Source organism: Chlorocebus sabaeus, chromosome 27, assembly GCF_047675955.1.
Source record: "Chlorocebus sabaeus isolate Y175 chromosome 27, mChlSab1.0.hap1, whole genome shotgun sequence".
NCBI lineage: Eukaryota > Metazoa > Chordata > Mammalia > Primates > Cercopithecidae > Chlorocebus > Chlorocebus sabaeus.
The window spans coordinates 47,275,538-47,298,185 of NC_132930.1; the positions used below are offsets into that span (position 1 = coordinate 47,275,538).

A 22,648-nucleotide genomic window follows, 5' to 3' on the forward strand; every position below is an offset into this window, starting at 1 on the left:
GAGATCTGGCCACTGCACTCCAGCCTGGGTGACAGAGCAAGACTCCGTCTCAAAATAAATAAATAAATAAATAAATAAATAAATAAATAAATAAATAAATAAATAAATCCAGGCACCTGAACCCCAACCTGTGACCTTGGGGCATGGCACTGAACTTCTCTGTGCCCCATTTCTTGTCTATAGAACAGAACTGCACCTACCTCAATGGTGTGTGAGGATTTCAGAAGTTATTAGAAGAGAGTGTTTGGAGCAGTGCAGACACACTGTAAAGGCCCAGGGTCTGTGGGCTGACACATACCCATCACCACACTCAGCCCCACAGCACAGGCTGACAGTCTCTCCAAATTCACCTTCCCAGTGCCCAGCTCCAACCTTCTGCTCAAGCCCTAAAACGCTGTGTGATATCACACCCCACTGTTTTATTTTTTATTTTTATTTTTATTTTTTTTTTTTGAGACGGAGTCTCACTCTGTTGCCCAGGCTGGAGTGAGTGCAGTGATGCAATCTCAGCTCACTGCAACCTCCACCTCTCAGGTAGATGGGATTACAGGCGTGTGCCACCACACCCAGCTAATTTTTCTACTTTTAGTAGAGATGGGGTTTCACCAGGTTGGTCAGGCTGGTCTCGAACTTCTGACCTCAGCTGATCCACCTGCTTCAGCTTCCCAAAGTGCTGGGATTACAGGCATGAGCCACCACGCCCGACCTCCCACCCAGCTTTAAGAAGGGGCTGCATACCTCCCTGCCTTATTCATAGTGGGGATGTAGAAATGCAGAAATGTAGAAATACATAGTGAATGGAGACCTTAGGGGTCATGGGAAAGTAGCCCTCACCATCTACAAAGGGTTCTGGATCATGTAGGTGAGAGTCCAGTGGAATAAGAAAACTAACAACAGCTGAGATGTGCCTTCTATGCATCTGCACAAGGCACTGTGCTTCCCAAATATTACCACATGTGCTCCTCGTATCACCCGGTAAGGAAACAGGCACTGTTATGGTCCCCATTTTACATATGAAGCAGCTAAGGATTAAAGTTAAGTAACTTGCCCAAAGTCGTCCACACCTAGTAAACAGAGCCTAGACTTAAACCAGGGCAGTCTGACACCACAACCCGCACCCTCAAATAGATATGTTAGTGCCGGAATCAAATACATCAATTCTAGAAACTAGCTGGAACACTGATGGTGATTTTTCAGATATCTCAAATTTAGTGTGTTCCAAAAGGAACCCATGCCTCCTCCTTCCGCCAACATACACTCCATTTCAGGAAAGGGCCCCACCATCCTCCAGCCTCTCGTCCGGGATGCTCTCACTTACACAAGTGCTACGGGACAGGGCTCGATTTACTTTGTACCTAGCTAAGACCTTACACAAAGCAGATGCTCACATTTATTGAAGGAATAAATGAGGGTAAGAGTGGGGTGCTGATGGCACCCCCGCCACTAAGAAAAGAGGAGCTGGGGTAGAGAAGTGGTCATTCCTGACTGGGGATGGTCACGAGAGCCAGATGCTAGGAATTCCTAAAGTTCCAAGGTGAAAGGAGAAACAACTCATGTCAAGGTTATCCAGCTTCTTACCCTGCAAGAGTGATACCACAAAACCCAACGAGGGAAGGGAGAATAGAAACAGGAGCTGAGTGTAGTTTTAGAAAAGGAGGGTGTGAGATACCCAGGGAGAAAGGGCCGAAGGTAGCTGGAAACTCAAGAGTGAGAACTGGGATGGACGTAGAGATTTCAGAATGTGTGAAAACTTGGGGAAGCAGGTAGATAGAATCTGTAAAAGAGAATTCAAAAGAAACAAAGCTAGGATAACCTGGAGCTGTCACTTAGACAAAACCCCCTTCTTCAAGGAGGAAGAAGCAGTGAACAGCTGCAATGCACAGGCTGAGGAACTAAAAGGCAGCCAGTGAGCTCAGACACGGAAGTGGGACACGGTGACCTAAGCAAGTGGAAGCAGCAGCAAAGGAGTTGCAGTCCCAGCCTAACTGCACTGAGGATCAAGCTGGGCTGTCTAGAGGAAGTGGCACTGAATGGGGCCTAAAGTGACAGGAGGTGTTAGTCAAGAAACAATGTATGTGGGTGGGGTGGGCAGAAGGAAGAGGGATGTCCCAGACAAGCACTGTGTGGAGGTGGGGAGAGAACTGAGGACAACAAAGGTGCCGAAGAGAACAGATGGGAGACTGAACAAGTCAGACGGGAGACCAAGGAGGAGATTCAGGGTAGACCAGGTGTGAAGAAAGCCGTGAGGCTCAGGGGTAGTGACAGAGTATAGGACAGAGAGGTGACTGACAGGGTGGAAGTTGGGGGGGCTTCAGGGCTTTCTTCATTCTTATAGATTATTTAAGGTCTACGTAACTATTCTCTTATTCTTAGAGGATCACCCCCACATAAAGCTATTATAAGCACTTCAGATATTGACCCCCCCAACTCTAGCAGGAGTATGACATTTAATTATGTATATTTATGGTATATATGTATATGATGTGCAGATGCTCCTTGACTTACAATGAGGCTAACTTCCAATAAATCTTAAGTTGAAAAATCCTAAATAAAACACTGTAAATTGGCCAGGCGCGGTGGCTCACACCTTATAATCCCAACACTTTGGGAGGTCGAGGTGGGCGGATCACAAGGTCGGGAGACAGAGACCATCCTGGCTAACACGGTGAAACCGGGTCTCTACTAAAAATACACAAACTAGCCGGGCGAGGTGGCGGCGGCGCCTGTAGTCCCAGTTACTCGGGAGGCTGAGGCAGGAGAATGGCATGAACCAGGGAGGTGGAGACTGCAGTGAGCCGAGATGGCGCCACTGCACTCCTGCCTGGGCAAGAGTGCGAGGCTCTCTCTCAAAACAAAACAAAAAACAGCCGGGCGCGGTGGCTCAAGCCTGTAATCCCAGCACTTTGGGAGGCCGAGACGGGCAGATCACGAGGTCAGGAGATCGAGACCATCCTGGCTAACACGGTGAAACCCCGTCTCTACTAAAAAGTACAAAAAACTAGCCGGGCGAGGTGGCAGGCGCCTGTAGTCCCAGCTACTCTGGAGGCTGAGGCAGGAGAATGGCGTAAACCTGGGAGGCGGAGCTTGCAGTGAGCTGAGATCCGGCCACTATACTCCAGCCTGGGCGACAGAGCCAGACTCCATCTCCAAAAAACAAAACAAAACAAAACACAACACAAAAAAACCCCACTGTAAGTCAGAGACTGTCTGTGTATTCGTATGTGCATGTGTCTCTATCATATATAAAAGAGTCTGCTGATTGACAGAGACAGACTGTCAGGTGGGCAGGAAACAGGAAGAGGGTTAGACTGGAACCAAATTCTATGACTGTATCTCATATCACTGTATTCCTATGAGCAAAGAGTGAGTCAGAGGAAAAGGGGCCGTGGGGAGCATACCAGAACCAGAATGATGCTGTAACTCTGCAGCCAGTCCACGGGGAGATGCTCTAATGAGAAGCTCTTCTGTTTAGCCCAGCCCTACATCAGGTACACAGAACCCTCAAATCCTGCCTGGGAGGCAGGGTCTGACACAATCACCCACTGAAAATAAGAGACCTGGGCTGGGCATGGTGGTTCACGCCTGTAATCCCAGCACTTCGGGAGGCCAAAGCGGGCGGATCACCTGAGGTCAGGAGTTCGAGACCAGCCTGACCAATATGGGGAAATGTACTCCCTACTAAAAACACAAAAATTAGCTGGGTGTAGTGGTGGGCGCCTGTAATCACAGCTACTCGGGAGGCCAAGGCAGGAGAATCACTTGAGCACAGGAGGCGGAGGTTACAGTGAGCTGAGATTGCGCCATTGTACTCCAGCCTGGGCGACGAGTGAAACTCAGTCTCAAAATAAACAAATAAATAAAAACACATAATTTTTTTTTTTGAGACAGTCTTGTTCTGTCACCCAGGCTGGAGTGCAGTGGTGTGATCTCGGCTGACTGCAGCCTCTACCTCTCAGGTTCAAGCAATTCTCATGCCTCAGCCTCCCAACTAGCTGGGATTACAGGAACCCACCACCATGCCCAGCTAAGTTTTATATTTTTAGTGGAGATGGGGTTTTGCCATGTTGGCCAGGATGGTCTCCAACTCCTGACCTCAAGTGATCCGCCCACCTCGACTTCCCAAAGTGCTGGGATTATAGGAGTCAGCCACCACACCTGGTCACAAACACCTCTTAAACGGAACTTTGATACCCTCAGTCATATCAATAACCACACCTTAATACTCAGAAGAAATACGAGCCTCTTGCTCATTATACAAATGAGAGTATGTGGTAAGTGGTCAGCAATGATGTGGCTGGCCAATAAGCCCTACAGCCTTGGACAAATACTTGCCCTCTGTGCCTCAGTGTCCGCATCTTTAACTGAGTAGAACACCTCATCTCTGTGGAACCAGTCGCCGCTGAATGAAACACGCAGTATGGTTCCTCGCACCCGGAAGGCAACTCTATCAGCTAATTCGCTCACTATTCACAGGTGCCTAGTCTGGGTAAGGCACTGCTCCAGGGACTAGGAATGGAATGGGAAACAGCAACAAAAAACCACCCAAGGAGCATATATCCTAGCTGGACAGATGATCAACACATTAAGTAATAAACAGATGTTATATCAGAAGGGCTGGAGAAAATGTCTCTTCTTACAGGTATGAGTGCTATTCAATAAAGGCAAAACAAAGCTTCACCCCAGGAGGAATTGGAACCAATGTTTCCGGCTCTTAGCAAGGGCTTTATTCATTTCCAGAAGAGACTTGGCAGGATGTAGCTAATCACAATGGCTTAGACTTAGAGGAGGACTCAGCGGAGGTTGAAGAAAGCCGGCACAGAGCCAATGACAGGCAGTTCTCACCCAGAGTTATTTATTCCTAAGGCTCAGGGGCCTCGAACATTGGCCTACCTTGAAGGTTTGCAGGGACAAGAGGAATGAATTTGATCAAAGCAGAAAGCAGCAGACTATGCTCAGAGAGGCAATGAGGCAGGTTCAGATGCCAAGTAACCAGGTCTTCCATAAAATTATCTTATGGCCCTGATTAAGCTGCCACCAGCGATCAGGCTACAACCAAAATTCCCTGGGTCCTGAAAGGCGCAAAGGGCTTTCACATCTTTCAGCCAAGATGGACTAGGCTTTGGAGTCTCATACAAAAACAACGTAATTTCTGGAGGCCAGGAGAAAGGGTAAGATCATGAAGGAAATCTAAGGATCAACTCCTCCAGAGGCCGATGGGCAGGTGTACTTCAGATGCTAGAGGCTGTCAACATTCTCGACACTTCCCCAGAGCCCACAGTCAGCACAGGAGGCAGGCTTGCCAAGCTACCTGGTGTTGATGGCCACTGAGCACAGAGCCTGCCGGAGAAGACCAGCTAGCAGCTTAGCTGCCTCTACTGTATCCAGAATTCAGGGTTAGTTGGGCTATAGAGATGGTTGTGAGACGCTCACAAATCTGATTATTTGACCCACACCAGGTGGGAGCAGCTGAGCAGTGCCCCACAATGGGAATTCTCTGAAGGGCACACCAGAGGAGGCCTAATCTCAAACAGCACTTTCTCCGGCTCCAGGCTCCTCAACAGAGACATGTTCTTCTATCCTTAGTCAGATGCATCTGTGGGCTAAGGAGCAATACAAGCTGTCACCAAAGGGCTAGCCAAACCCAGCTCTTTAAGGGCTTGCATCTTGGTGGAGAAATCCAGCATCCAGAATCCCTAATCTAGACCCTCTTCAACTCTCAACACTTTACCTAGAAAGTAAACTAACAAGTCAGTGTCCCAGCCTGGGCAACATGGGGAAACCCCGTCTCTACAAAAAAATACAAAAACTTGGCCGGGCGCGGTGGCTCAAGCCTGTAATCCCAGCACTTTGGGAGGCCGAGACGGGCGGATCACGAGGTCAGGAGATCGAGACCAACCTGGCTAACACGGTGAAACCCTGTCTCTACTAAAAATACAAAAAAACTAGCCGGGCGAGGTGGCGGGCGCCTGTAGTCCCAGTCACTTAGGAGGCTGAGGCAGGAGAATGGCGTAAACCCGGGAGGCAGAGGTTGCAGTGAGCTGAGATCCGGCCATTGCACTCCAGCCCGGGCAACAGAGCAAGACTCCGTCTCAAAAAAAAAAAAAAAAAAAAAAAAAAAAAAACAACAACAAAAACTTAGCCGAGCATAGTGGTGTGCGACTCTAGTCCCAGCTCCCAGCTACTTGGGAGGCTGAGGTGGGAGGCTCACTTGAGAGTGGGAGGTTGAAGCTACAGTGAGCCATGACCGCGCCACTGCACTCCTGCCTTGGTGAGAGTGAGACCCTGTCTTAAAAACAACAAAAACGCCAGGTGCGGTGGCTCACGCCTGTAATCCCAGCACTTTCGGAGGCCGAGGTGGGCGGATCACGAGGTCAGGAAATCGAAACCATCCTGGCTAACACAGTGAAACCCCGTCTCTACTAAAAATACAAAAAATTAGCCAGGCGTCTGTAGTTCCAGCTACTCCAGAGGCTGAGGCAGGAGAACGGCGTGAACATGGGAGGCGGAGCTTGCAGTGTACAGAGACTGTGCCACTGCACTCCAGCCTGGGCAACAGAGCAAGACTCTGTCTCCAAAAAAAAAAAAAAAAACAAAAAACAAAAATACCAAAACTGTCTCAAAAAAATATCATAAAGAAAACAAAAACACACATGCAAGTCAAAAAATCACTGGCTCCCAGTGAAGATAAAGAAAAACAGGCACACACAACAGGAATGCTCTGAAGGTGACAGAAGGCAGAAGGGAGAAGGGGGAGGAGGAGGTTCAAGGAAGTTAAAAGCACCACAAGGTAATGCAAAGAATCACCAGGCTCCAAAATATCCAAGAATATTGCAAGTGCTCCCAAATAATCACAAGCATTGCCTACAGAACATAGGCCAAAGTCTTCATATCATATAGCCAACCTCCCCTCCCAACTCCTCCTCACTTTTCTGGGCTCATTTGCAGTTACAGATATGTGTTCCTTAAAAAAAAATAAAAAAAGCATCTTGCTATGCAAAAACCCACCATTTGTGAGGAAAAATGGAATTAGGGGCACAACACTAAAAAATTTTGTCAGTGACACACATACACAAAACAATCTAGTGAAAATGGTAGTAAAGTTCTACACGTTAAATGGTTAAGAAATACAAGTAACTGTGATACTTTACCTTGAAAAAGGCCTGAAGCTTGCTCTGTGGAAGTGGGCCTCAGACGGTTTACAGCTTGTGAGTTATTGAGAAGTGGAGGCAAAGAGAGTGAATGCTGTAACATCCGACGTACACAAATGTGGCTCACATACAACAAGTCAACTGAGGTGACTGATCTATGTTGAAGGTGTGTATATTACATGGCTTGGTTCAGCTGGCCTCAACTTTTCACGATCACCTAACGTTTCTCACAGATGACACTGTGTACAGCAAACTCTCAAGTGGTTATCTAATACAGCAACCTCACTGGAACAAACTCACGTTTCCAAACAAACACTTCAAGCAGAACTGTACTTTACTCCAGGAATCCTGGAAGTCAGTTCAAAGTACCTGACTTTGGAACTCAAAGGTCCGAAGTTGGCCAGGTTGGTCCTGCCACTTCCACCCTTTGGGGGAATTTCTGCTCATTCTTCAAGGCCTACCTCAAAGGTTGCTTCAATTTCTCTCACTCCTCCCAGTCCTGACTTAACCATTCCTTCCACACTCCCTTAAGACAAGAAACATAACTTATCAAATACTTATCCAGGTGTCCCCACCCATTAGCACAGCACTTGGCCCAAACATGTAAATAAGATTTTTTTTTTTCCCACTGAAATTATCAAGGTCTGGGTTCACACCTGTAATCCCAGCACTTTGGGAGGCCGAGGTGGGCAGATCACCTGAGGTTGGAAGTTTGAGACCAACCTGGCAAACATGGTGAAACCCCAAATCTACTAAAAAAACAAAAATTAGCCAGGCATGGTGACGGGCATCTGTAATCCCTGCTACTCAGGAGGCTGAGTCAGGAGAACCCCTTGAACTCGGGAGGCAGAGGTTGCAGTGAGCCAAGATTGCACCATTGCACTCCAGCCTGGGTGACAGAGTGAGACTCTGCCTCAAAACAAACAAACAAACAAGAATGAAATTAGCGAACTCTAGGGCCAGGAAAGAGGCTCATGCCTGTAATCCCAGCACTTTGGGAGGCTGAGGCAGGACTGCTTGACCCCAGGAGTTCTGGACCAGCCTGGTCATCACAGTGAAACTCTTTCTCCACAAAATATTAATACCAAAAACAAACAAACAAACAAACAAACAAACAAACAAACAAACAAACCTAGCAGGCTGTGGCAGCACACGCCTGTAGTCCCAGTTACTCAGGAGGCTAAGATGGGAGGATCGCTTGTGCCCAGGGAGGTCGAGGCTAAAGTGAGTTATGACTGTGCTACTGCACTCCAGCCTGTCATTCCGAACACTGACCCCCAGCAAAAGTTATCAAGCTGATCACATGTTTGAAAGAGATGGCAGATACCTTGAATACATGGCAGAGCGTTTTTGAAAAAGAAAAAAAAATAGGGGCGGGCGCGGTGGCTCACGCCTGTAATGCCAGCACTTTGGGAGGCCGAGGCGGGCGGATAACAAGGTCAGGAGATCGAGACCATGGTGAAACCCCGTCTCTACTAAAAAATAGAAAAAAATTAGCTGGGCGCAGTGGCGGGCGCCTGTAGTCCCAGCTACTCGGGAGGCTGAGGCAGGAGAATGGCGTGAACCCGGGAGGCGGAGCTTGCAGTGAGCCGAGATTGCGCCACTGCACTCCAGCCTGGGCGACAGAGCGAGACTCTGTCTCAAAAAAAAAAAAAAAAAAAGAAAAAAAATAATTTCAGAGATGGGGGAAATGAAGCCTTTACATTGCAAGTAAAAACAGTCACAATTAAGAAAGAAATGGAGCCTTAAAAGCGGGACTGGAGCCAGTGCAGTGGTGTGCACCTGTATTAGTCCGTTTTCACAATGCTGATAAAGACATACTTGAGACTGGTCAACTTACAAAAAATGTTTAATGAACTTAACAGTTCCACATGGCTGGAGAAGCCTCACAATCAAGATGGAAGGCAAGGAGGAGCAAGTCACATCTTACGTGGATGGCGGCAGGCAAAGAGAGCTTGTGCAGGGAAACTTCCCCTTACAAAACTATCAGATCTTGTGAGACTTATTCACCATCAACAGAACAACATGGGAAAGACCTGTCCCCATGATTCAATTATCTCCCACCAGGTCCCTCCCACATGTGGAAATTCAAGATGAGATCTGGGTGGGGACACAGCCAAACCATACCATTCCACCCCTGGCCCCTCCCAAATCTTATGTCCTCGAATTTCAAAACCAGTTATGCCTTTCCACAGTCCCAAGGTCTTAACTCATTTCAGTATTAACTCAATTAAGTCCAAAGTCTCATCTGAGACAAGGCAAGTCCCTTCCACCTATGAGCCTGTAAATCAAAAGCAATTTAGTTACTTCTTAGATACAATGGGGGTGCAGGCATTGAGTAATTCCAAATGGGAGAAATTGGCCAAAACAAAGGGGCTACAGGCCCCATGCAAGTCCGAAATCCAGCAGAGCAGTCCAAATCTCAAAGCTCCAAAATGATCTCCTTTGACTCCATGTCTCACAACCAGTCATGCTGATCCAAGAGGTGAGTGCTCAAGGTCTTGAGCAGCTCCACCCGTGTGGCTTTGCAGGGTACAGCCTCCCTCCCGGTTGTTTCATGGGGTGGTGTTGAGTGTCTGCAGCTTTTCCAGGTGCACAGTGCAAGCTGTCAGTGGCTCTATCATTCTGGGGTCTGGAGGACAGTGGCTCTCTTCCCACAGTTCAACCAGGCAGTGCTCCGGTAGGGACTCTGCTTGGGGGCTCTGACCTCACATTTCCCTGCTGCACTGCCCTAGCAGAGGTTCTCCATGAGTGCCCTGCCCCTGCAGCAAACTTCTGCCTGGGCATCCAGGTGTTTCCATGCATCCTCTGAAATCTAGGTGGAGGTTCCCAAACCCTGATTCTTGACTTCGGTGTACTTGCAGGCTCAACACCATGTGGAAGCTGCCAAGGTTTGGGGCCTGTACCCTCTGAAGCCACGGCCTGAGTTCTACTCTATGTTGGCCCCTTTCAGCCACAGCTTCGGCAGCTGGAACGCAGGGCACCAGGTCACTAGGCTGCACACAGCAGAGGAACGCTAGGCCCAGCCCAGGAAACCATATTTTCCTCCAGGGCATCTGGGCCCATGATGGGAGGGGCTGCCATGAAGACCTCTGACATGCCCTGGCGACATTTTCCCCCACTGTCTTGGGGATTAACGCTTGGCTCCTTGTTACTCATGCAAATCTCTGCAGCTGGCTTTAATTTCTCCTCAGAAAATGGAATTTTATTTTCTAGCACATTGTCAGGCTGCAAATTTTCCAAACTTTTATGCTCTGCTTCCCTTATAAAACTGATTGCCGGCCGGGCGCGGTGGCTCAAGCCTGTAATCCCAGCACTTTGGGAGGCCGAGATGGGTGGATCATGAGGTCAGGAGATCGAGACCATCCTGGCTAACACGGTGAAACCCTGTCTCTACTAAAAAATACAAAAAACTAGCCAGGTGAGGTGGCAGGCGCCTGTAGTCCCGGCTACTCGGGAGGCTGAGGCAGGAGAATGGCGGGAACCCGGGAGGCAGAGCTTGCAGTGAGCTGAGATCCGGCCACTATACTCCAGCCTGGGCGACAGAGCGAGACTCCATCTCAAACAAAAAAACACACAAAAAAACTGATTGCCTTTAACAGTAGTCATCTCTTGAATGCTTTGCTGCTTAGAAATTTACTCTAACAGATATCCTAAATCATCTCTCTCAAGTTCAAAGTCCCACAAATCTCTAGGGTAGCGGCAAAATGCTGCTAGTCTCTTTGCTGAAACATAACAAGAGTCACCCTTGCTCCAGTTCCCAACAAGTTCCTCATCTCCATCTGAGACCAGCTCAGACTGGATTTCATTGTCCATATCCTTACCAACATTTTGGTCAAAGCCATTCAACAAGTTTCCAGGGAGTTCCAAACTGTCCCACGTTTTCCTGTCTTCTTCTGAGCCCTCCAAACTGTTCCAACCCCTGCCTGTTACCCAGTTCCAAAGGTGTTTCCACATTTTCGGGTATCTTTTCAGCAGCATCACACTCTACTGGTACCAACTTACTACACTAGTCTGTTTTCACAATGCTAATAAAGACATACCTGAGACTGGGCAATTTACAAAAGCAAGAGGTCTACAAAAGCCAGTTCCAAATGGCTGGGGAGGCCTCACAATCATGGTGGAAGGCAAGGAGGAGCAAGTCATGTCTTACATGGATGGCAGCAGGCAAAGAGAGCTTGTGTAGGGAATCTCCCCCTTATAAAAGCATCAGATCTCTTTTTCTTTTTTTTTGAGACAAAGTCTCACTCTGTTGTCCAAGCTGGAGTGCAGTGGCGCGATCTTGCTCACTGTAACCTCCACCTCCTGGGTTCAAGCGATTCTCCTGCCTCAGCCTCCCAAATAGCTGGGACTACAGGCATGCACCACCATGTCCAGCTAATTTTTGATTTTTTTAGTAGAGACAGGGTTTCGCTCATCTGAAACTCCTAACCTCGTGATCCGCCTGCCTTGGCCTCCCAAAGTGCTGGGATTATAGGCATGAGCCACCGCACCCGGCCTAGAGCATCAGATCTCTTTGAGATTTACTCACCATCATGAGAACAGGATGGGAAAGACCTGCCCCCAAGATTCAGTTGCCTCCCACTGGGTCCCTCCCACAACATGTGGGAATTCAATATGAGATTTGGGTGGGGACACAGCCAAACCATATCAGCACCTGTATTCCCAGATACTTGGGAGACTGAAACAAGAGGATCACTTTAGCTTAGAAGTTTGAGGCTGTAGGCTGGGCACAGTGGCTCATGCTTGTAATCCCAGCACTTTGGGAGGCTGAGGCGGGCATATCACCTGAAGTCAGGAGTTCAAGACCAGGCGGGCCAACATAGTGAAACCCTGTCTCTACTAAAAATACAAAAATGAGCCAGGTGTGGTGGTACCCACTTGTAATCGCAGCTACTTGGGAGGCTGAGACAGGCAAATCACTTGAACCCAGGAGGTGGAGGTTGAAGTGAGTTGAGACTGTGCCACTGCACCACTCCAGCCTGGGTGACAGAGCAAGATTCTGTCTTAAAAAAACAAAACAAAACAAAAAAAAAACAAGTTTTAGGCTGTACTGTGCTATATAATTGCACCTGCAAATGGCCACTGCACTCCTGCCTGGGAAACATAGGAAGACAACCTTCTCTTAAAAAAAAAAAAAGAAAAGAAAAGGGCCGGATGTGGTGGCTCACACCTGTGATTCTAGCACTTTGGGAGGCCGAGGCGGGTGGATCATAAGGTCAGGAGTTCAAGACCAGGCTGGCCAACATGGTGAAACCCCGCCTCTACTAAAAATACAAAAAATTAGCTACGCATGGTGGTGCGTGCCTGTAATCCCAGCTACTTGGGAGGCTGAGGCAGGAGAATTGCTTGAACCTGCGAGGTGGAGGTTGCAGTGCTGAGATTGTGCCACTGCACTCCAGCCTGGGTAACAGAGTGAGACTCTGTCTCAAAAACAAAAACAAAAACCAAACCAAACAAAAAAACCCACAGATGATCGTGATGGGAGAATAGGAGAGAACATTTCTACCTGAGGCATTTTCAACTTTTCAACTTGCAAGAGTAGGAGGCCAGAACCAACACTGGAAGACATCAAGAAGGTACTTAGAAAGGAAGCAAATTTTAGTGCAGGTAACACAGAATGCTGCCATATTTAGCAGCAGAATTTAGCAGTAGTTTGGCTAAAGAAAGAGGTGAGGTGCGGCAGATAGGGAAATGCCTAGACCCTAGGACAACTTCCCCTAGCTGGTGAGAGGAGAAAACTTAGGAACAATAACTCTGAGGAATACAATACAGTCACTGAGAATCAATAACGTTTCTTGAGGGTATTTATCAGACTCCTCTGGGATGAAAGCAAAAATACAGATACTATTAAGTTTTGTTTTTACTATTTGAAGTTTCTAGAAACATTGGCCATGTGCTTTCCCACCACACAAAAAAAGCACAAGACATAACAAAGCCTAACAAAAGAACAAAGGTAGGAGTCAGGGGTTAAGTTGCAAGCTCTGCTTACTAACTGTGTGACCTTGGGCAAGTGACCCTGATCTCCCCGTGCCTCAGGAAGAGTAAAATGGGGCTAACTAAAACAACTACCTTATAGGGTGGTTCTGTAAGATAGTGAGAAGTAGGGAATCACTCAACCGTAGATATTAATTACGAATCAGGAGTTTGAGACCAGCCTGGGCAATATGGCAAGACTCAGTCTACAAAAATTTGTTAAAAATTAGCCAGGTGTGGGCCGCGCGAGGTGGCTCACGTGGTCAGGAGATCGAGACCATCCTGGCTAACACGGTGAAATCCCATCTCTACTAAAAACATAAAAAACTAGCCGGGCGTGGTGGCAGGTGCCTGTAGTCCCAGCTACTCGGGAGGCTGAGGCAGGAGAATGGTGTGAACCCAGGAGGCGGAGCTTGCAGTGAGCTGAGATCCGGCCACTGCACTCCAGCCTGGGCGGCAGAGCGAGTCTCCGTCTCAAAAAATAAAGTAGCCAGGTGTGGTGGCATGCGCCTGTAGTCCCAGCTACTTGGGAGGCTGAGGCGAGTTATGATTGCACCAATGCACTCCAACTGGGTCAACAGGGAGAGATTCTCTTAAAAAATAAATAAAAAATGCTAATGATCATTTGAGTCTTCATAAAGTAATCTTTTTGCTGGTGAAGGGTCTTGCCCTGACGATGGCTGCTGACGGATCAGGGCGGTGGCTGATGAAGGTTGGGGCAGCTCAGGGCGGGGGCTGACAAAAGTTGGGGCAGCTGTGACAATTTCTTTTTCTTGTTTTTTGAGATGGAGTTTTGCTCTTGCTGCCCAGGCTGGAGTGCAATGGTGCGATTCTGGCTCACCGCAACCTCTGCCTCCCTAGTTCAAGCAATTCTCCTGCCTCAGCCTCCCGAGTAGCTAGGATTACAGGCATGCGCCACCAAGCCCGGCTAATTTTTTTGTATTTTCAGTCGAGACGGGGTTTTTCCATGTTAGCCAGGCTGGCCTGGAACTCCCAACCTCAGGTGATCCGCCTGCCTTGGCCTCCTAAAGTGCTGGGATTATAGGCGTGAGCCACCATACTGGGTCAATTGTGACAATTTCTTAAAATGAAGTTTGCTGCATCAGTTGTCTCTTCCTTTCATGAAAGATTTCTCTGTAGCATGCAATGCTGTGTGACAGTATTTCACCCACAGTAGAACTTCTTTCAAAATTGGAGTCGATTCTCTCAAACCCTGCCACTGCTTTATTAACTAAGTTTATAAAATATTCTAAATCCTTTGTTATAATTTCAGCAATGTTCACTGCACCTTCAGCAGTAAATTGCACCTCAAGAGACCACTTTCTCTGCCTGTCCACAGGAAGCAACTCTCCATCTGCTCAAGTTTTATTATAAAATAACAGCAATTCAATCACAACTTCAGCTTCTGCTTTTTTTTCTTTTTCTTTTCTTTCTTTTTTTTTTTTTGAGACGGAGTCTCGTTCTGTCAACCAGGCTGGATGGAGTAGCAATGGCATGATTTAGGCTCGCTGCAACCTCTGCCTCCCGAGTTCAAGCGATTCTCCTACTGCCTTGCCCAGCTCTTTTATTTTTTTGAGACAGAGTCTCACTCTGTTGTCCACGATGGAGTGCAGTGGCCCGATCTTGGCTCGCTGCAACCTCTGCTTCCTGGGTCCAAGCAATTCTCCTGCCTCAGCCTCTGGAGTAGCTGGGATTACTACGCAGTAATAATCCTACCACCACACCCAGCTAATTTTTGTATTTTTAGTAGAGACAAGGTTTCACCACGTTGGCCACGCTGGTCTGGAACTCCTGACCTCAAGTGATCTCAAGTCTGCCTCGGCCTCCCAAAGTGCTGGGATTACAGGCATGAGCCACCAGGCCTAGCCTTCAGGCTCTACTTCTAATTCTAGTTCTTTTGCTATTTCCACCACATTTAGTTACTTTTTCCACTGAAGTCTAGAACCCCTCAAAGTCATCCATGAGGGTCAGAATCAAGTTCTTGTTGTGTTAATCAAATTTTTTTTTTTTTTGAGATACAGTCTCTCTGTTCCCAAGACTGGAGTGCAGTGGCGGGATCTCGGCTCACTGCAAGCTCCGCCTCCTGGATTCACACCATTCTCCTGCCTCAGCCTCTGGAGTAGCTGGGACTAGAGGCTCCCGCCATGACACCCAGCTAATTTTTTGTATTTTTAGTAGAGATGGGGTTTCACCGTGTTAGCCAGGATGGTCTCAATCTCCTGACCTTGTGATCCACCCGCCTCGGCCTCCCAAAGTGCTGGGATTACAGGCGTGAGACAACGCGCCTGGCCCTTTTTCTTTTTCTTTTTTTTTTTTTTTTTTTTTTGAGACGGAGTCTCGCTCTGTCGCCCAGGCTGGAGTGCAGTGGCCGATCTCAGCTCACTGCAAGCTCCGCCTCCCGGGTTTACGCCATTCTCCTGCCTCAGCCTCCCGAGTAGCTGGGACTACAGGCGCCCGCCACCGCGCCCGGCTAGTTTTTTGTATTTTTTAGTAGAGACAGGGTTTCACCGTGTTAGCCAGGATGGTCTCGATCTCCTGACCTCGTGATCCGCCCGTCTCGGCCTCCCAAAGTGCTAGGATTACAGGCTTGAGCCACCGCGCCCAGCCTTCTTTTTTTTTAAAGACAGAATCCCACTCTCGCCCAGGCTGTAGTGCAGAGGCGCAATCTCAGCTCACTGCAGCCTCTACCTCCTGGGCCCAAGCGATTCTCCTACCTCAGGCTCCCAAGTAGCTGTGACTACAGGAGCGTGCCACCATACCTGGCTAATTTTTGTATTTTCTTGGTAGAGATGGGGTTTCACCATGTTGGGCAGGCTGGTCTCGAACTCCTGACCTCAGGTGATCTGCCCACCCCAGCTTCCCAAAGTGCTGGGATTACAGGCGTGAGCCACCGTGACCTACTGATGTCGATATTTTGACCTCCCATGAATCACAGATATATATATACACATATATTTTTTTTCTTTTTTGAGATGAAGTCTCACTCTGTCGCCCAGGCTAGAGTGCAATGGTGCGATCTCGGTTCACTGCAAGCTCCTCTTTCTGGGTTCACACCATTCTCCTGCCTCAGCCTCTCGCGTAGCTGAGACTACAGGTTCCCACTACCATGTCCAGCTAATTTTTTGTATTTTTAGCAGAGATGGGGTTTCACCATGTTAGCCAGGATGGTCTTGATCTCCTGACCCTGTGATCCACCCGCCTCAGCCTCCCAAAGTGCTGGGATTACACGTGTGAGCCACCATGCCCGACGACAAATATTCTTTTTTTTTTTTTTTTTTTGAGACGGAGTCTCGCTCTGTCGCCCAGGCTGGAGTGCAGTGGCTGGATCTCAGCTCACTGCAAGTTCCGCCTCCCGGGTTTACGCCATTCTCCTGCCTCAGCCTCCCAAGTAGCTGGGACTACAGGCGCCCGCCACCTCCCCCGCCTAGTTTTTTGTATTTTTTAGTGGAGACGGGGTTTCACCATGTTAGCCAGAATGATCTCGATCTCCTGACCTCGTGATCGGCCCGTCTCGGCCTCCCAAAGTGCTGGGATTACAGGCTTGAGCCACCGCGCCTGGCCAGACAAATAATCTTAATGGTATCTCGAATAGTGTATCCTTTCAGGAGGTTTTTAATTTACATTGTTGAGACCCATCAGAGGAATCACAATCTATGTAGCTATAGCCTTACAAAACTCATTTCTTTTCCCCGGTCCCGCCCCCCCCCCCCCTTTTTTTTAAGAGATTGGCAGTGGAGGGGGTGGTCTCACTATGCTGCCCAGGCTGGTCTCTAAATCCTGAGCTCAAGCGATCCACCTGCTTTGGCCTCCCAAAGCGCTGCGAGTACAGGCATGAGTCAATGTGCTCAGCCCCAAAATGCATTTCTTAAGTAAGATTTGAGAGCTGAAATTACTCCTTGATCCATGGGCTGCAGAACAGATGTTAACATTAATCTCATTCATCTCCATGAGACCTCTTTGGTGACTAAGCACATTCTCAGTGAGCAGTAATATTTTGAAAGAAATCTTTTTTTTCTGAGCTGTAGATCTCAATAGTGGGCTTAAAATATTCAGTAAAACATACTGTAAATAGATATGCTACTATACAGGCTTTCTTGTTTCACTGATCAGCACACAGTAGATTTCTGCATAATTCTTAAGGGCCCTCGGATTTTCAGAATGGTAAATGAGCACTGGTTACAATTTAGTCACGGGTCACATTAGCCCCTAACAAGAGAATCAGCCTGTCCTTTGAAGCCAGGCATTGACCTTTCTCTGGCTATGAAAGTCCTAGATAGTATTTTTTTTCCATATAAGGCTGTTTCATTTACATTGAAAGTCTGTTGTTCAGTGTGGCCACCTTCATCAATTATTTTAGCGATATATTCTGCATAACTTGCTGCAGCTTCTACATCAATGCTTACTGCCTCAACCTTATACTTTCACATTACAGAGGCGGCTTCTTTCCTTAAACCTCATGAACCAACCTCTGCCAGTTTCAAACTTTTTCTCTGCAGCTTCCTCACCTTTCTCACTCTTCACAGAATTGAAGACAGTTAAGGCCTTACTCTGGATTAGGCTTTCGCTTAAGGGAATGTCATGGATGGTTTGATCTATCCAGACCACTAAAACTTTTTCCCTATCAGCAATAAGGCTGTTTGGCTAATCATTCATGCATTCACTGGGGTAGCATTTTAATTTCAAGAACTCTTCCTTTGCATTCACAACTTGGCCAACTGTCGTTCAGCACAAGAGGCCTAGCTTTTGGCCTATCTCAACTTTTGATATGCCTTTCTCACTAAGGTTAATCATTTCTTAACTTGATTTAAAGTAAGAGAGATTCAACTGACTGCTCCTTTTGTCTGGACACTGTAGGGTCACTGACTGGCCTAATTTCAATATTGTGTCTCAAGGAATAGAGAGGCCTGAGAAGAGAGACTGGGAACTGCCAGTCAGTGGAACTGTTAGTAGACACCCAACTTTTACCAATTAAGTTCACCATCTTATATTAGTGCTATTCATGGTAACCCAAAACACTGACCACAGCTCACCGTAACAGATGCAATAATGAAAAGGTTTGGGGCTGGGCATGGTGGTTCATGCCTGTAATCCCAACACTTTGGAAGGCCAAGGCAGGCAGATCACTTGAGGTCAGGAGTTCGAGATCAGCCTGGCCAACATGGTGAAATCCCATCTCCACTAAAAATACAAAAATTAGCTGGGTGTGGTAGTACGTGCCTATAATCCCAGCTACTCCGGAGGCTGGGGCAGGAGAATCACTTGAGCCCAGGCGGCAGAGGTTACAGTGAGGCCGAGAACATGCCATTGCACTCCATCCTGGGTGACTGAGATTCCATCTCAAAAAAAAAAAAAAAAGTTTAAAATATTGTGAATTACCAACACTTGACACAAGAGACATGAAGTGAGCACATGCTGTTGGAAAAATGGCTGGCACTTACAGACTTGCTCGACGAATACTTGCTATAAACCTTCACCTTGCAAAAAAGGCAGTATGTGCAAAGCACAATAAAATGAGGTATCTCTTATTCCCTCCATCCTCACCCAGCTACAGGAGGGCCAGCACTACGACTGTTGACTGCTGTATTACAAGCAGAAAGTTTGGCATACAGGACACCTCAAAAATATGCTACTTCGATCTTGAGGAGAGTGAAATATCTTACTCATTATATGTACAAAGCACAGATGTGTATACATTCTATAAAAATAGTTTACGTATGGCATTAAGATTTCATGAAGATTAGAAAAACAATGTTTACAAAAGCTCCTTACAAAGGTAGTAATTTAAGATCAATAAACGATGTATTAAAGTCAGATTTTTGGAAGCTCAAATTCAGGCAATACAAAAGCCAGCAACACAGCTTGCTACTCAAATGTCCCTATTTCATCTCAAACTCACAGTAAAACTGAACCCAATGTATCCTTGTCCATTAACAAGCAAAACACCAAGAAAATAACAAAACATTCCCTTCAATGTCTCTTTTACTGTCAGCGGTCCCAAAACTCCTGGTCACCGAATTCAAAAGCCGAATTCTGCAGTTAGGACTTAATCTCATCTGCTGCCAAAGAGCCGGCTTTGTGACCTTGGGCAGACCACCTCACTTTTCTGGACCTCAGTCTCCCCAACCACTTGGACAGTCTAAGTCAGATTCCAGAGCTGAGACCCTACGTCTGGCTCAAGAACTTCGTGCAGAAACAGAACGAAGGTTATTAAGACTGTGAACGTCTATGGGAACCGACAAGTGAAAGACAAAAGCTGAAATCCCTACCAAAACTGCTTGCCCAAGCTCTATCCTTTTCCCTGTTTCCTCGATGGATCAAAGGCGCAAAAGCGGTGTTTACTAGCAACTCTGTTTCGGGTCGTGAGAATCTTCATACACCAGCCTACAGGCGCGCCAGAGGGTGAAGGGCCCGAGCGGCGCAGGGCTGGGCCGCAAGCCTCACAGTCACACGTTCCACCAACCATCAGCCGGGGCCCGGAAGCGCGCCCGGAAGTCGAGGCCCTACTAAGTTTTAGACTGCGACCTCGGCGCCCCGCACGGTCAGTCCCGCACCCGTACTCAGATCCTCCTGACCTACAAAAGGCCCCGCCACGCGGCCCGGGCACCCGGGCAAACTCGCAGGCCCCACGATGGCGGGGCGGCGGCACGAACACACAAAGGAGACGTCGTCAGCGGGGAACAAAAACCCTGCCCAGGTCTCCCCGCTAACAGCACACCCTGCCCAACTCTCCGAGTGACCTTGGGGGCGTTCCTGCCCTTCCCAGAGCCTCAGTTTCCCTTCCTAAGCTATGGACTAAGCCCCATGGCCGCGGTCCGCCAGGGTGAGCCGAGACCCAGACGCAGGCCTCTTAACTTGTTGCCCGCGCCAAGCCGGGTTAGGTGCGCCCGCGCGGAAGGCGGTGCGAGCGGCCAGAGCTGGCTCGAGGTCCCGGGCTGCGGAGTCTCGGCCGGGTGGAGCCGCGCGGGCCAAGGCCTCTGTAGGCCGCGAAGCCGCCTAAACCTCGCACCTGCACAGGCCCTGACTTGCCGCTGCTTCCCCGCAAAGCCCAGCCTAACCTGGAGCTAGTTAGGTCCGCAGGCGCCGCCTCCGTCACACTCGAGAGAAGCAGCTGCTTCTCCAGCCGCCCAGGAGAGCCCCTCGAGAAAGATGCCGCCGCCTCAACAGCAACCCACTTCCGCTTCGGAGGCCTCGGCTCCGCCCCCCGTCGTGTCCCCATTGGCCGCCCGCCTACCCAACTTCCGCGGTTGGCCGGGTAAGGACAAATTTTTAAATCCTATTGGATAAGAAAACCATCTGTTACCACTTTAAAGCGCGCCTCTTTCCGCCCCCGCCCACAATCGAGCGCCCTAATTCGCACCTTCCGGCAAGAGACGGCGCGGGCGCGGCCCCGCCCGCAAGGCCTTGCGGGAGTCGCGGTCTGAGGGCCGACCGGGCTCCTGTACCCGGCTGCCACTGACTGTCCAGGGACTGTCCGCCGACTGCCTCCGGAGCCGAGCGGGCCCCGAACCTTCCCATTCCTAGTTTTCGAACCGCACACCAGCTGCCGTGCCCCTGGCTCGACGCAGCTGGCCGGGGACGCGGAGCTGGTAGTTCGTCCCGCCTGCCGTTCCGCGCCCCTCTCCTGGCTCTTGTTTCCCCGCCTCTTAACGATGCCTTTGTGAGGAAGGTTGCTGGGCCTGGGGACTATGACGATCGGCTGGAAACCAGGCCTGGCCCTGTTTCAGCACCCCCGCGTGCCAAGCCCTGGGCCGGCGTGCGGGTCCCTGCCCCTGAGAGGAACCTGGAACTTTTGCAGGCTGGGGTGCAGACGTGTACCTAACAGACGAAGAGTGTGGAGGATTGGAGGACTCAGGGCAGCACGGCACAGGTGCATGCAGGTCCCCGGTCGGACTGGAGAATGGGTGGTGGGTTTCTTGAGCTCCAGTCCCTGAGCTGGACTTTGACGTGGGTTTAGCAACCAGGAAAAAAGCCCACCTTGTCCCTGCTGCCTGAGAATACCCAGACCTTAGTCCATGGCCAGCATCTCTGGTCCCTCGGCACCCTCAGGCAATGTGAAGGTCACCCCGAATGCCTTGGGTTGCATTGTTTCCTTACACTGAGTTTCTGTTTGTTTTGAGATGGAGTTTCGCTCTTGTCGCTCTGGAGTGCAGTGGCGCGATCTCGGCTCACTGCAACCTCCAACCTCCAACCTGGATTCTTGTGATTCTCCTGCCTCAGCTTCCCGAGTAGCTGAGATTAGAGGCGCCTGCCACCACACCCGGTTAATTTTGTATTTTTAGTAGAGACGGGGGTCCCATCATGTTGGCCAGGCCGGTCTCGAACTCCTGACCTCAGGAGATCCACCATCCTTGGCCTCCCAAAGTACTGGGATTACAGGTGTGAGCCACTTCACCCGGCCACCGTACAGTAAGTTTCTAACCTCGAAAATGGAGTCAAATAATGGAATGACAAGGCAGATAGAAACCAGAGCATTAACGTTTTTGCGTTGTGTTTACAAACAATATGTGTTTGCTATTTTCTGTAATTGTAAGGAAATCTGGCATGGTAGAGTATCTGATAGATAAATCTAATTCTCATGTAAAATATCTAAGTATTTGTGTGTGTGTGTGTGTGTGTGTGTGTGTGTGTGTGTGTTTTGAGACGAGGTGTCACTCTGTCACCCAGGCTGGAGTGCGGTGGCACAATCATGCCTCACTGCAGCCTCGACCTCCCGAGGTTTAGATGATCAACCCACCTTGGCCTCCCAAGTAGCTGGGACCACAGGTGTGTGCCACCATGCCTGGCTAATCTTTTTGTACACACTGGCTTTTGCCATGTTGCCCAGTCTTGTCTTGGAGTCCCAGGCTCAAGCTATCTGCTTGCCTCAACCTCCCAAAGTGTTGGGATTACAGGCATGAGCCATCACACACTGCCCTAAGTATTTGATTTTTGATAGTGATTGTAAGTTGAAAAGTATAAGATTTTCCAAAGTTTGTGATTATAATTGGAACAAAGAGAACTTAAAAGTTTAAGAGAAATGTATACCTTTAATATACCTATGAGAATTATTTAAATATTAATACTTGATAAGGCAGACAACTGAAATGCTAAAAAGTAAAATTAGATTCTACATGTATAAAGGCAGTTGAAAATGTTTAAGAGAATTTCAGTTCATAAATGGAGCCGTACATGATTAATCAAAATGGTGGTTAAAAATCATCAGATGTAGGCTGCGCATGGTGGCTCTCTCCTGTATTCTTTGTTTTTTTGAGACGGAGTCTGTCGCCCAGGCTGGAGTGCAGTGGCATGATGTCGGCTCACTGTGAGCTCTGCCTCCCAGGTTCACGCCATTCTCCTGCCTCAGCCTCCCGAGTAGCTGGGACTACAGGCGGCCACCGCCACGCCTGGCTAATTTTTGTATTTTCGGTAGAGACGGGGTTACACTATGTTAGCCAGAATGGTCTCGAACTCCTGACCTCGTGATCCACCCGCCTCGGCCTCCCAAAGTGCTGGGATTACAGGCGTGAGCCACCAGGCCCGGCCTC

General features: G+C 48.7%; 1 protein-coding gene across 2 annotated transcripts in view; it reads right to left on the reverse strand.

Moving 5' to 3' along the window:
* The window catches only part of RNF4 (ring finger protein 4), a 46,277-nt gene extending 25,957 nt beyond the window's left edge, over positions 1-20,320 (reverse strand). Inside the window, exon 1 of one of the 2 annotated variants that reach the window (XM_073012570.1) lies at positions 20,180-20,320. The gene's annotated coding sequence lies outside the window, so the exon portion shown is untranslated. The remainder of the gene's footprint in view (positions 1-20,179) is intronic. The other variant, XM_008018096.3, reaches the window with a different exon arrangement.
* Between the last annotated feature and the right edge of the window lie 2,328 nt (positions 20,321-22,648).